Below are 16,374 nucleotides of genomic sequence, written 5' to 3' on the forward strand. Positions count from 1 at the left end.
TGTTGTTTGTTCGGATTTTGTTAGCCGCGTATGTACTGAATGTCATTAGTTGCAGAAAATTGCAGCAAGAAATCTGATCTTATGGCCACTCTCTGCCTTGTTTCCTTTCGTTTTGCATGATTAGTTTTTTGTGCGTGATAAATGTTGAGTTTGAAGCCTTGTTTAAGATGTTTGGGTGACTAGTAAGAAGCATTTGCAGAAACCCAGCAACCAGAAATGAAGAAAGCTTCATTCGATGCATGCATGAACATGTTACTAAAATGGCATGAACATATGTTTCTGCTAAGTTTCTTTGCTGCATTTTTGTTATTCTTGTTTTTGGGCCTGGATCATCTCGTTTGGGATAGTTAGGGGTAGGCATCCATGTTTAAGCTATGTTAGGATTTATGTTTACAGATGTGTGTGAGTTTGATTGATGAATGATGAAGTTTTGCACAATGTTCTCGGCATTTCATCCATGCTAGTATGAAGCTGCAAAATTTGCAGCAGAGCAAAGGCTGCTGCATCTGTTTTGCTGTTTTCTTCTCCGTGACCACTCACCAAGCTTTGGCCATCCTAATTTGATAGTTAATTTGGTGTGGAAAGGGGCAGTGATTGATTGGTGTTGAGTTTGCATGTTTGAGTCTTTAAAACACTTGAATCATGATTCGATGCTTGCTGGAAAATGAATATCAGCTTGCTGCAAGTCTTATCTGGGTGTATGTTGTAGTCATTTTTCTTTCTTTTGGCTCCAAGATCTAGTATTTTCTGTTTAGTTAACAAATCAATCAGTTTTTTTCGTTATTTGGTTTGATTGCATGAATGCATCTAAGTTGGAGAAAGAAATCACATGAGAATAGTCGTGGAAGGAAACAAACCTTATGAAGTTGCGAAACTGTTATTGCAGAAGCTTTCTTCATACTAGTTTTGCATGGCATTTGCATGAAAACGATTTTAATGATTGCATTCCAACCTCACATGTTCCTCCTCATGTTACAAAGGCCCAATTATATTCTAATTTCTTGCAATTAGGTCCTAGAGTAATTGCAATTTGAACCATTACTTGACCCCTTCTTTGCTCTTGGACCCGTGAATTTCCCAAAATGTGTTAATTGGGCTTGAGTGATTGGTTAATATTTGCAATTGGGTCCTTGGTAGTTTTTCTATTTTAGAAATTTGATCAATAATTTACTTTTCTTGGAAATTATGCATTACTTGATTTCATTTAAGTTGCAATTGGGAGGGATTTGGGGATTTTGTTTACACTTTACTATTTAATTGGTGCCTTGACCCTTTTATTTTTTTGAAACTATTTTTCCTTCATTTGATTACCATTGCAAGGGAGGTACACTCTATCCCTTATTTTCACTTTATTTGACCCTATGTGTCTATGTGATTTATGTGCTTAATTGCATGCCTTTTGAATGTTTTCATTTTATTTATTTATTTATTTATCCACTTTATTTGTTTTAGTTTTGTATAGTTATTTTCAATTTCGATCATTTGAAAGGCACTTGAATGCCAAAGTTGTAATAGCTAGGTTATTATTTTATTTATTTTATTCCGTTTCCCCTCTTAGATTGTAGTAGGCTTCCCCCGAATGTAATAGTTAGGGCTTTATTTGCTTTATTTGCCTTATGTGTGTTTTGCATGTTTATGTGCTATTTGTTACCGCTTTCTTAGGATCTTGCATCTAGATATCATGCTTATGTGTTATGTGCTATATGTGATTTATGTGTTTACATGCTTTTATTAGGTCTTACAAGATTTATTTGATTGTAACCGATGTGTGACGTCACCACACTAGTACAATGCTAGTTGTGGTCAATTTCTCGAATCCACACTAGTCCAACGCTAGTTGTGGCGCTCTTGTTAGACGTCTCTTCAATTCCTGGAAACTCTCTTCACACTTAGGACTCCAAATAAACTTTTCACTTTTCTTGGTTAACTCAGTCATGGGTTCAACAATTTTAGAAAAATCCTGGATAAATCTCGGGTAATACCCTGCTAGTCCTATAAAACTTCGAATTTCAGTAGAGTTTTTCGGTCGTTTCCATTTCGAAACAGCTTCAACTTTAGCTGGGTCCACTTTAATTCCATCCTTAGAAATTATGTGTCCCAAGAAAGTCACTTCTTTTATCCAAAACTCACACTTGCTGAACTTAGCATATAATTGGTGTTCCCTCAAAGTTTGCAAAACAATTCTCAGGTGTCTCTCATGATCCTTCACATTCCTAGAGTATACCAAAATGTCATCAATAAAGACCACCACAAATTGATCCAAGTAAGGCTTAAAAACCCTATGCATCAAGTCCATAAAAGCTGCAGGTACATTGGTCAACTCAAATGGTATCGCGGCAAATTCAAAGTGCCCATATCTCGAGTTAAAAGCAGTCTTGGGTATGTCTTTCTCCAAAATCCTTAATTGATAGTAACCCTGTCTCAAGTCCAACTTCGAAAATATTACCACCCCTTGCAATCAGTCAAACAACTCATCAATGTGGGGCAGTGGGTACTTATTCTTAATTGTAACATCATTTAAGCCTCGGTAATCTATACATAGCCTCAAACTCCCATCCTTCTTTTTAACAAACAAAACCGGGGCTCCCTACGGTGAATCACTTTCCCTTATAAAACCCCGTTCCAACAAATCCTGTAGTTGTAATTTTAATTCTTTCAATTCGGCTGGAGCCATTCGATATGGCGTTTTAGAGATAGGTGCTACTCCCGGGGTCACATCAATCTTAAAAGCTATATCTCGTTCCGGGGATAAAGACTCTAACTCTTCAGGAAAAAATCTGGAAAGTCCTTCACTACAGGCATGTCCTCCAATTTCACCTTATCACTAGGGGTGTTGATAAGAATGACCAAATATCCTTGAGCTCCTTTACTTAACATTTTCCTAACCCGAATTCTTGAAATAAGTGCAGACGAAGCCAATTTACCCCTCACATCCAGTTTCAGGGTTGCCTCCCCTGGAATACACAATTCTACAATCTTTGTCCTACAATTCAACTGGGCATTATAACGGGCTAGCCAATCCATCCCTAAAATCACATCATACCCCTTAATCGCTAAACCTATTAAATCGGCCAACAATTTTCGTTCCCCAACACAGACTTCACAATCCCTATACACCAGGTTAGCAATTAAACTTTTGTCCCCAGTAGGTGTTTTAACCTCCAAATCATATGGTAACTTAATTGGCTTCAAGTCTATCCCACTCATAAAGTTAGGGTTTACAAAAGAATGTGTTGCACCCGGATCAATTAAAACCCTAGCTAAACGGTGAAAAATTGGAATTGTACCTTCAACCACCTCAGTCGCCTCAGGGACCTGTTGATAATCCAATGCATAAACCCTAGCCAGCACCTTGGGTCGGCTCCCTCCAGCACTGGTCTGCTTAGAGGTCGACTTTTCTGGTCTCTGAGTGTTACCTCCCATCTTCATTTTGCTTGGACAGTTCGCGAGTTGGTGCTCGACACTACCACAGGCCAAGCACTTCCCAGACTTCCTCCAACAATCATTCTCAGAGTGGTTGGGTTTCCCACAGTACCCACAAGTAACTTGAGGGGTCACCGCCGAACCAGTAGAAGACGCTCCCCTAGCTTGAGTCGACCCACTACGACCTCCTATAGATAAAGCTCCCCTCGAAACTCCAGCGGTCCTTGGTCCTCCCGTTCCCCTTCCCATTTTGGAAGGTTGTGCATTCTTACTAGCTTGCCCAGAAGTATGGCTAGAAAAATTCCCTTTTCTATTGTGAAAGTCCCTCACTTGCACTCTTGCACTTTCAACCCTTTGTGCCTTCTCTAAAGCCTCAGTAAATGTAGAGATTTGGGTTGCGGCCAAGCCCTCCTGGATTTCCACATTCAACCCTTGTACAAACCGTCTAATCCTTTTCCGCTCATTAATCACCAGTTCCCGCGCATACTTGGAAAGCTTAGTGAACTTCCCCTCATTCTCCGCTACACTAAGGGTTCCCTGTTTCAACTTGATAAATTCATCCTCCCTCTTTTCTTCGATTAAGGGTGGAAGAAACTTTTCATTAAATTTCCTCGTGAAGTTCCCCCAAGTCCAAGGGGTTTGGGTTCTCTCCCATTTCCCTTTTATCAGGTCCCACAAAGCACGAGCTACTCCTTCAAATTGAAAGGCAGCAAAGTTCACTTTCCTATCCTCAGTATAGTCTAGGGCGGCGAATATGTTGGTCATTCTCTCTAACCAATTCTCCGCTACCTCAGGATCGGGTTCACCAATAAACTTAGGTGGTGTCGCGCCCCATTTTTTAATAAAATAAATGAATAAATGGTTTGAAAAGTTAATTTTTTATTTGAAAAATGAATTTTGATTTACAAAGAAAATGAAGAAAAATGGGTCTAAATGGGACTTAAAAATGCAACGATTTGACCCAAAATATAGTTTAAAAAGGGTTTTTGAAATAAAAATCGGAGTCGCCACTTGGTATAGAGTTAAGGTGTACCAAGTCACCTAAAATGAATTTTTAGAGGAAAAGGTAGAAAGAAACCCCTTTTAAACGACTCCTAGTCTACGTAAACCAACGAAAAAGGATCGGGAGTCACATTTGACGAAGGGGAAGGCAAGGATAAAAATCCAAGGCACCTCTTCGACCTAGCCAAGGCTAGTTGCGTGATTTAGTCAAAGATTTTCTTGTTTTAACCTTAAGATTCATCACATTTGGATGTACTATATGAATGCATACCCTAGACCTAGGAGGGCATCGGGGGGCAAAATTTCTCTTCAAAGTTTGAATGGTACCAATCACATTAATTGTGATGCCCAATGCGGATTCTTTGGAGAGGTCACGAAAGAATGCAAAAAATATGAGACTCTAAGAAAAGGAAAATAAGAAATATTCATAATTATACAAATATACATGTCCTAAAGGAATGCACCATGTCGGGTACGGGAGGGGGCTAATGTTCGTGACTCAGTTTCCCCTTTTGATAGAGGGAATACGAGCGTGCTAAGGCTTAGAAAAGCCAAACTCGTCCATATCCCATATTTAAGGGATTTTCCTAATCTAGCATGCAAATGATTTAATCTAGTTTCTATCTCTTAAATGAAATGCAAGTCTAATGTTATGTATCACACAGGGGTAAGAAATATACATATAAGGAAAAATATGGGATAAGGGCTATACATATAAGGGAGCATGCAAGAGATGATAGAAGACCCTAGAAAGTGAAAAAATATGCATGAAATGAAGTGGTTTTGTCACACAATCATGATCTAACGCTCGAAGGGCTCCTAAGGGTCTAGCGTTGGACTAGCCCTTATTTCTATTTCCTCGCTAACGTTGGGCTAGTGAGAAATCGGACAAGGGAACCACAACTAGCGTTGGACTAGTGTAGTATCGAGAAATTGACCACAACTAGCATTGGACTAGTGTGGTGACATCACACATCAGTTACAATCAAATAAATCATGTAAGACCTAATAAAAGCATATAAACACATGAATCACATATAGCACATAACACATAAGCATGATATCTAGATGCAAGACCCTAAGAAAGCGGTAACACGTAGCACATAGACATGCAAAACACATAAATAAAGCAAATAAAGCCCTAACTATTACATTCGGGGGAAGCCTACTACAATCTAAGAGGGGAAACGGAATAAAATAAAATAAAATAATACCCTAACTATTACAATTTTGGCATTCAAGTGCCTTCCAAATGATCGAAATTGAAAATAACTATACAAAACTAAAACAAATAAAGTGGATAAATAAATAAATCAATAAAATGAAAACATTCAAAAGGCATGCAATTAAGCACATAAATCACATAGACACATAGAGTCAAATAAAGTGGAAATGAGGGATAGAGTGTACCTCCCTTGTAATGGCAATCAAATGAAGGAAAAATAGCTTCAAAACAATAAATGGGTCGAGGCACCAATTAAATAGTAAAATATAAACAAAATCACCAAATCCCTCCCAATTGCAACTTAAATGGAATCAAACAATGCATAATTTCCAAGAAAAGTAAATTATTGATCAAATTTCTAAAATAGAAAAACTACCAAGGACCCAATTGCAAATATTAACCAATTACTCAAGTCCAATTAAACACTTTGGGAACTTCAAGGGTTCAAAAGTAATAAAAGGGTCAAGTAATGGTTCCAATTACAATTATTTTAGGACTTAATTGCAAGAAATTAAAACATAATTGGGCCATATTAAGATAGATGGAAGCTTAGAAGGTTAAGAGGCAATTTCTGAAATCTATTTTTGCATGCAAATCATGCAAACTTACGAATGAAACAAGCCTTCTGCAATCAAGAAACACATTACTGCAACTTTCATTTTTGCGCGCAAAACATCAACCTTAAACACGAATTTGATCAGAACTTTTTGACCAAACATCCCAAACTTGATCTAAGCAATAAGATACACGATTTCAACATCCAAACAAATCAAAACATAGAAAAGAAATTGCGCACAATGCTAGAAAAAAGGGCTCGGCAAATCCTGGTTTGTTCATTTTTCAGCCATTATCTGGTCCTAGTTCAAGTGTTTAAGACCCAAATATGCAAACTCAGCACCGAACTTCCACTCCCCCCTTTCTACACAAGACTAGCTAACAGATTAGAAAAGGCTAAAGCCTACTGCATGGTTACGGACAAGGAAAACAGCAAGTAGGTGCGGCAACCTTTGCCCTGCTGCAATTTTTCGCAGCTTGATACTCGCATGGATGGACTGCCGAGCACATCGCACAAAATTCATCATTTATGAATCAAACTCACACACATCTTCAAACATAAACCTTAACATAGCTTAAGCATGACTGCCTATCCCCTAACCATCCCAACCAAGATGATCCAGGCCCAAGAAAACAAGAATAACAAAAATGCAGCAAAGAAACTTAGCAGAAACATACGTTCATGCCATTTTTCACTCAACCGAAATGTATTCCCACGAGGCCTTAACACATTAACTGACTCAGCAACTGACTAAAAATAGAGCAAAGAAAGCAACTGATCATCTGGACATGAACATAAACCCAGCCGAAAGTTCCTTTAGAGCCACGGCTGAAGTTTTTCTCAAAAAGGAATGAATCTGCCATGCTATAGCTCAACATAAACGCAGCCAATGAACGTTACCATTTAGTGGAACATACAACTAAGCTCAAACCATGAAACTGCTAAGCTATTCAGAACACAACTCACCGTACATGAATCATACGCATTCGGTTCATGACAGGAAAAACCACACGAAAGTTAACAGCTTTTGGTTCACAAGTTTTCGGCCATACAGATTCCAAAACATAGCTTTTAGTTCCTAGGTTTTTCACCAAACAAAAAGAACAGACTCCTGATGAACATAAAACAGAGGTGACGAGATATTAAGCAACGAAAACGGACGTTTGAAACAGATTCAGGGAATCCATGCTTAGAAGGCTTCAAAAATCTAAACTTTTAGAAGGAAACTTGAATTTAAAGGGAAAGGGTAGCTCACAATGCTTTCTTTCAAGCTTTTTGCTGTGAGGGTTTGCAGGTGGTGGTGGAAAATTCTGGTGGCAGCAACGGCATCAGTAACCCATCGCCGAGACCTTCGATTCTTGGCGGTTCTTTACTTTGATCTGGCTTGGACTGAAATCCCTCAAGCTCTTTCCAGAACCTCTTGGTTTCTTCCTCGGCTCTCTCACTTTTTTCTATTGTTTTCTCCTTTAGCTCTCCAGCCGCCAAACTCCCCCGCTGTTCCTCTTTCTAACTTTCTCACTCAACCAGCCGTCAAAAGCCTCTCTCTTTTCTGTCACTCGGTGCTCTCTCTCCCTCTTTTCAAAACTCCAGTCGCCTCTCTCTCTTTTCTCTCAGACTTTCGCCGCCTGCCAAAACCTCTAGAGCTCTCTGCTTTCTTTCTTACCTAGCCGTCATTCGACCCCCCAAGCTGTCTCTCCATCTCCCCGAGCCGCCTCCCTCATCCTTTTCCTTTTATACCCAATGGTTAAAAACCCAAAACCCTGATATCAATGGTCATTTTTCAATCTCCGCTCCCCGCTCCTCACTTCAAATCCTTTGATTAACATTTGCCTAGATCATTCTTAGCTGTTCTCGGATGAGAGCCAAGTGGAATGATCCAACGGTGCTCAAAAATGAAAGGAAACCCGTGGATAAAGGAGCTGAAATTTTTGTATCTACGTTTTTGCGGATGAAAATGAGGAGAGGTTCGGATCCTATGCTTCTCATGGTCCATGAGTTTGGTTTCACCCTTTTCCCCTTTTTTTTTAATTTAGTTAAATAAACAATAAACTTTCATAAAATCAAATCTAAACGAAACAAAGCAATTTTCTTTTTTTCGACAAATCTTAATACCAAAAAGTCTAAAAATAAAATTAAACGGCGAAATGAGCAAGACATGAAAATAAAAATAAAAATAAAAATAATAATCTAAAATGCTATAAAATGCTAAAACAAAGATCATGAGATTAATAGATAATAATTATCACTAAAAAATAATTTAAAAAATTTGGTGTCTACAGTTTGCCCCTCTTTGTCTGAGTTTTGGAAAAACTTGAGACAAAGAAATAGACACCAAATGCTCACCTGTGTTGTTCGGCTGCAAACTACTCGAATGACTGACGCCTTTGAAATGAGGACTGACCTCATTAATGAGAACTTTAAAATGGGACTAACCCGGACGAGAAATTTAAAACGGGACTGACCCGAACCAGATATTCAAAATGAGATTGACTAAAACAGGAAATTTAAAACGGGACTGACCCGAACAGAAAATTTAAAAGGGGACTGATCCCAACAAGAAATTTTAAAATGGGACTCACTCATGTTTAGTGTCGATGTGAATGAAGTGCTCACTAGTGGGACTGACCCATGTTTAGTGGCGATGAAAATGAAATGCACACTAGTGAGACTGACCCATGTTTAGTGGCAAAGAAAAATAAAATGCACGCTAGTGGGACTGACCCATGTTTAACGGCAACGAAAATGAAATACGCGCTAGTGGGACTGACCCATGTTTAGCGGCAATGAAAACAAAATGCACACTAGTGGGACTAACCCATGTTTAGTGGCAATGAAACATGAAATGCACGCTAGTGGGACTGACCCATGTTTAACGACAATGAAAATGAAATGCGCGCTAGTGGGACTGACCCATGTTTAGCGGCAATGAAAATGAAACGCACGCTAGTGGGACTGACCCATGTTTAGCGGCAATGCAAATGAAATGCTCACTAGTGGGACTAACCCAACGGCTAGTGGCAGTGTAAATGACATGCTTACTAGTGGGACTGACCCAACGGCTAGTGGCGGTGCAAAAGAAATGCTCACTAGTGGGACTGACCCAACGGCTAGTAGCAGTGTAAAAGAAATGCTCACTAGTGGGACTAACCCAACGGCTAGTGGCAGTGATGAATGAAATGCCTTGACAATCGGTCAGTGGGATTAAACCCGAGCCTGTCGAGAAAATCGGAAATAGAAAGGCACGTTAGTGGGATGAACCTAATGCTAACGGAGATAGACTAAAAACAACACACACGTTAGTGAGATAGACTCGATGCTAACGGTGGTAGAATAAAAACGCACACGTTAGTGAGATAGACTCGAAGCTAATGGTGGTTGAATAAACACACACGTTAGTGAGATAGACTCGATGCTAACGGTGGTCGAATGAAAACGCACACGTTAGTGAGATAGATTTGATGCTAACGGTGGTAGAATAAAAACGCACACGTTAGTGAGATAGACTCGATGCTAACGGTGGTGGAATGAAAACGCACACGATAGTGAGATAGACTCGATGCTAACGGTGGTGAAATGAAAACGCACACGTTAGTGAGATAGACTCGATGCTAACGGTGGTTGAAGTCAGTGAATTAAATGTGGTCGTCAAGAATGGGAAATGGAAGGGTGCGCGGCGGGTGCTGAGATTTCATCAACAAGAAATTGAAATCTGTCAACGAACAAGAAATTAAATTAAATTTTGTTTTTTTTTGAGAATTTTTTCAAAAATAATTTGCCCCAGTTTCCACCAATTATTGTGCAACCGATCAATTGATTTGCATAACGGCATGATTGCTCCTTCTTGAGGCCTTGATTCGTAAGATTCTGACTTACGCTTCTTCCTCGATTTCAGCCATGGATACCTGCACAGGGGGCTTGCCAAAATACAACATGCATTTTATTTTAAATATTGCAACTACTACTCATGGAAAGAGCAGTGTGATTGATTTGAAAGTCTTGCTTAACTCTTTGACGAAATCCTCAAATTGACTATAAAAAATTTGCCCCAGTGTGGACCCATTTAATTGCAAAAATTTGTTTGGATGACTCTCCATTTATTTGAACACTGTAAGAAACTATGTTTCCTAACAGACAATTTCATGATGAATTTCTCGAAATAATACCAAATCACAGAAGATTTCTTCCTCACCTTAGCATCGGTGCTTAGGGTAACGGGTCACCACTTCTTGTTGGCTCATCTTTCAGGACCAATCAAGTGGGCGTTATTTCTGATTTGGAAGTGGCTAAGGAAAATGAGAGGTCGAGACTTGTTTTATTCTTGTGCCCAAATTGTATGTAATCCCTTCAATACCACATCTTAGTGAAAGCAAAGAGTTTATCACCCTTATTTCTTAAGAAAACGTAGTCAACATATAAGCTTTATAGGCTTGCAACAATATGGATAGAAACGATAGATAAACATGTGAAAACTGGTTATACCCTTATGATCACAAATGATTGATGGATTTCTTACGAGCATAATCCTCACTTTGGGTTGTCATGAAGGATAAGTCAGCGATGGACTTTATGAGCTTGTAATGTGGCTTGAAAACGATAGTTAAAGAATAAGTCTTTCAAGGACGTTGCACCGAAGATCGCATTTTTCCAAAATTGCCCCTATTTTGAACTCAAAGATCTCAGACTTTGTTTGCATTTTTCTCATCATTCACCAGGGACTTCAGCATCGAATTTTCCATTTCCTTTGCAATTATTTTTTTGCTTTTTCCTTTTCTTTTCTTTTCAAAGGTGCCCTGGCGGATTTTCAGACGATGAGTAATGTCAACTTCACAGCTAATCAATTCAGAAATACATCTAAACAATTTCCTAGCATCAGTAGATGCGCATCACTTGCCAATTAATTAGAAAGTTTCTTAACAGAGATATTGCAAAGAACGGAAGTCAGGACTTTCGGCTATTGTAATGGGGTCTGGTGGGGTGCTTAGAAAAGTTAAGGCTTGAAAGCGAATTTTCAAAAGTGGTTTAAATGATCTGAGATCGCATTATATCAACCCTTTTTTAGGGTTAAATCATAACTTGCCCCAGTTTATTCTCAATTGAGGCTCTTTTTCTCTCTCATTTTTCTCTTTTCTCTTTTTTCCCTTTTTGATTTTTCCTTCGGCCTTCTGCCATTCCTTTGAAATTTTTCAAAAATTTGCCCCAGTCTATTTTTGAACTGAGGTTCTCTTTTCTCTTTTTCTTTTGATTTTGTTGCTTTATCACTTTTTACTTCTTGAAACTTTTCCCTTTTCTACTCAAACTTGCCCCAGTGTGGGGTTTGCGATTCTCAGGGGTTGCCAAACGAAATAATTTATTCTGAAGGTTCAAAAAGGATAACTAGGGATAGAATGTCTGATTGGAAAAGAAGAGGGCCTGACTTTTATTCCGTTCCTTACATTAACTCTAAAAGGAAACTTTCATTAATGGAAAATTCTTGCTTGTATCTGAATTAACTGACTGAGGAAGACCCTTGTTCATCCATATCTGTGAAACATAGGTGATCCACCGGACAAAACTCTTCCTTTTCTTTTCCCTTTCTTCTTCTTTTCTTTTCTTCTCTTTTTTCATAATTGAAGCCCAGGTAGAGTAAAATTTCTCCAATTTGTGATTCCCTCTTTAGCATTTTTGTTTTTTCCCCTTTTGGAAAATTCTCCAATCTCCTTCCCCAATGTGGGGTGTGATCATAAGTGCACTCGAAAAGAACTACCAATTTTAGCTCAAATGAGGATGCAAGGGATAAATGGTGTTTAGGTTGTAGAAACGATGGCCAAAGTATCATTCTTACACCTCATGACAACCAAAGTAACGAAATGGTCATTGAAAATCCACTCCCTTTTTGATATTTGAAAATCTTCCAATATAGGGTAGTGATCATCAAAGCTCTTATTTGAAACGAAATTATTCTTTCAAAGGCTCAAATGGGAGAGCAAATGATAAAATCTGTATAGGTAGAGAAACGAATGCTCGAAATATCATTCCAAATTTTCAAGACAAACAAGAATAATGCACATTTTTGCTTTCACTTAGATGTGAATTGAATATAATTAGACACAGTGGACATTTCTCAAGCAAAGATTGCCCTAACTTGCAATTTATCAATCAATGTGACTGATTTTATTTTGGGGTTAAGTGAAGGAGAAAAGGTATCTCATGGAGCCTTTTGAGTGACCTCTTTCAATCTTGAGCACTCTTATTGTATAGCTCGGATCACCAATCTAGTGTATGCAGAGAATTTAGAAAACATACACTTGTGAATTTTCAGACAGAAGGCTGAAAAACCTCAATTTGGTGTTATTTCTTAAAATTCATCATGAAATCCCTCAAATAGCCAAAAAAGAATGAAATATACATGATTATATACAAAACAACAATTGTATAAATAAAAAAACTTTATTGCTGAAAAAGTTTGAAACAAAATTTCTACAAATGAGAAGAGAAAGACTTCTGAAGAACTCCACATATATACACTTGTTTGCCTCCTTTTCGGAACAGAATTTTTCCTTTTCTTTGAAAAATAATGATGAAGTCTCTTAGAGGCTTTGGCCTAGCGCTTCCAAATAGATCCTTCATGTTTTCATTGCAGGGTCTGCCCAAGAATCAAGTATTACCTTTCAAACTTTATCGGATCAAAATTGTTATCAGATATAGAAAAATATTTCCACCTTATTGAAACATTTTTATGAATGCAGGAGAAGAGGGAAAAATAAAAAGAAGAATACCCCGAGTCAGTAAGCAAGAATAAAAAATCGGTATGCATGTCCTATGGGGGAGCCCTTTTGTGCCAAGGGTAGGCCTAGCATGAAAATGCAATCCTCTAGGGTAGGCACTATACCATACCTGAGAGGTCCGATCAACTTATTGACATTTGATTGGAAAGTAATTTGGAAATTTTGGACCAATTGAACAGCGGGTGATCTCCAACAAAATGAGGACAAATCCGAATGAATGATTGGTTTTGATTGGCACAAGAATTTATACAAATTAATTTAACTTTGATGAGCTTGTTATTGAAGAAATCTGAAATTTCCTAACACAGATCAAAACCCTGATTCACCCAAATCAAATAAATGCAATGAGTGATTTTCTTAAAAAACAACTAGGTTTCTCAATTTGAAATTTGACATTAAAACCCTAATTAGTCGACTGGGTTGGATGAGATTGATGAATAAAATGGTCCAATGGATTGAATAGAATTGATGATTTATTGACTAAATTGTCCTAAAATGAAAGAATTGACAAAATGAAATTGATAAATAATTTGATCAAATGAATTGAATGGAATTGATGGTTTATTCAAAAATTGATGGAATTATCTCCCCTTTGGTAGTTTCAAAAATTTATTGCGATGCATTAGTCTATGAGCCTTCTAAAATCAAGATTTGGCCTCTATATTTATTGTCTCAACAATGAGGAATCATTTGTGAATTTCTTCAAATTAATGTCCTTTATGCAAGGGAAATTTTACCAATTTTGCTTAAAATGGCCAAAAGATGATTGTTAGATGCCCATATTCTAATGTGCCTATTTATTTATTGCAGGTTTCTAAACCACCGAAGGGGATTTTTCTAAGGCTAGGTAGGCTGTTTAATGCATTTTTGTGGGACGGCAAGGATGGGAGACGGATTCATTGGTCTTCCTGGGAGAAATTATGTTTTCCAGTCGCAGAAGGGGGTTTGGGTTTCAGATCACTGCTGGATGTAGAGAAGGCGTTTGCAATGAAATTATGGTGGAGAATACGTCAAAAGAATTCTACGTGGGCAAGGTTCATGCATCGAAAGTACATTGGTGACAAACATCCGTCCTCGGCAGAGGTTGGTGTTGGGTCGGCAATATGGAAGCGGGTCTGCTCAGTTCGGACTGTTGCTGAAGCCAATTTTCGTTGGCGTGTTGGTGAGGGGTTTGTCGATTTCTGGTACGATCGTTGGCTTTTTGACGAACCGCTTAGTAGCCAGTGTGATGGGGAGCCTCCTCATTGTTTGGTAGCTGAGTTCTATAGCTCTACAGGGTGGAATATTGAACGTTTGCTCCAGGTTCTTCCTCGATCGGTCGTTAATAGTATTTTGCAGACAAGTGTTGATCCAGCTCTTAAGGATGAATTGGTTTGGGCTCCTTCAACGGATGGTAGGTTCACTGTGTCGTCTGCATGGGATTTAATTAGACAGCGGCGTAACCTGTCTTTGGTGTGGCGCGGAATTTGGTGTTCATTGCTGCCGTTAAAGATGTCTTACCTTGTTTGGAGGATTTTGGCTGGTTTTCTGCCGTTGGATGACAAGCTCCGTTCTAGAGGGTTTTCATTGGCTTCTAAGTGTGATTGTTGTGGTGATTCACAGGAGTCTTTGCATCATATTTTTGTGCAGGGCAACTTGGCAAGTGCTGTCTGGAAGCATTTCTTCCGCGCTTGCGGTATCCCGTGGACTTCATTCTCATGCGTTTCTTCGTTGCTAGTGGTGTGGTTTCAATCTTCTGGGAGTGGGCGTTTGGATCATGTTCGGTGTGTTATACCTGTTGTAGTGTTATCGTTTCTGTGGCGTAGTAGAAATGACGCTCGGTTTGGTAATGTTCCCTCGGCTTGCTTTAAAGTTATTTCAGACATCAATGGGTGTTTGGTTGCTCTGGGGGCTGCGCGTATGTTGAAAAGGTCTCAGTTGGAGGGGGATACGGATACCTACTTTGCACGGTATTTTCAGCTCAAACCACATAAATCTTTCTGTCCGCAAGCTATATCTTGTAGGAAGCCTCCTCGAGGGGCAGTCAAGCTGAACACCGACGCAAGTGTGTCAAATGGGTTGGCGAAAGGCGGAGGAGTGGTACGGGATTTTGAAGGGAAGATGCTTGGTGCTTTTTATAAGGAGTTTGGGGAATGTGAGGTGGTACATGCGGAAGGGTTAGCGTTGTTAACTGGTCTACAGTGGTGTGTTGGGACAGGGTTGTCAGATATTTTAGTAGAAGTAGATTCTCTAGTGTTGGCCCGGCTGGTTACTAGTCAATCGATTGGTAAGTGGCCGTTGTGTAGCATTTTAAGCCAGATTCGGTTGTTGTTAGGTAAGGTGCAGGGGACCATTACGCATATCTATCGTGAGGCGAATGTTGTGGCAGACAGCCTAGCGGCTTTATCTTTGGAGAGTCCATTTGTTTCTTTCCAATCTCATCATCTGCTTCCAAGTAGGGCTCGGTCGTTGATTAACTTGGATGCAATGGGCTATCCATATATTCGAAACGTTAGTTGTTAGGTATTTTCTTATTTTTCTGGCATGTATTGAAGGGAGGGTTTGCTTCCTTCGTCGTATGATTTTGTTGCTGTTGAATAAAATTTGGGGGGTTCTCCCCTTTTATTAAAAAAAAAAAAAAAAAATATTCTAATGTGCAAAAATCGCTTTGCCATCTTTGAAAAGATCGGATCCTACCTTACCTCGTGCACTACCCCTTTGGATGGTACAGGAAATATAAACGTGCAAGTCTCATTGGATTATATATCCGAGACACAGGGTGGTTTATTCCTAGCACGGGATCCCCTAAATGGCATTCCCTTTCTAGGGTTTATGCATGATGCCATTTTATCAAAGCGCGTAAATTTGCATTACCCAAATGAAACGTGACCTAAAGGGAACCCCTTTTCGTATGCCGGGGTGAGCCTAAAATGAAATGTGTTCATGTTACAAATGCGAAGCATTGAATTTAAACGTGTCACATCAAACGGGGTAGGCTCCTAGAGAATGCTATGCCAGGACTCTTATTTCCTAGGGCTGATGAATGCAATAGAGACAAAACCAAGAAAAGTTAGTTCAATAAATACACATAACACATTGTAGCAAAGCAATATAAAGAGGTAAAGCAATAAAAAGAAAAAGGGGGGTTGGATCCCTCCCCTCGTGAATAGTATCCCTAATAGGGTAAGGCAGACTCTACCCTAGGCAAACTATCATGGATGCATGCGGTATTGGCTCACTAATGCATCTAGACTCGATAGGTTTTAGGTCCCCGGGCCTTCAGACTTGGAAACCAAAGGTCATCAACCCCAAGGTTCTTTGTCGGTGGCTCGAGCGATTCCCCAGACATTGCTACGCACACATCGTGTTACGGCTACATGTCTGAGTGAATCTATCAAAAATCCTCAACCTTCGGCTAAAAGCTA

Source organism: Coffea eugenioides, chromosome 1 (assembly GCF_003713205.1).
Source record: "Coffea eugenioides isolate CCC68of chromosome 1, Ceug_1.0, whole genome shotgun sequence".
NCBI classification, from domain to species: Eukaryota; Viridiplantae; Streptophyta; class Magnoliopsida; order Gentianales; family Rubiaceae; genus Coffea; species Coffea eugenioides.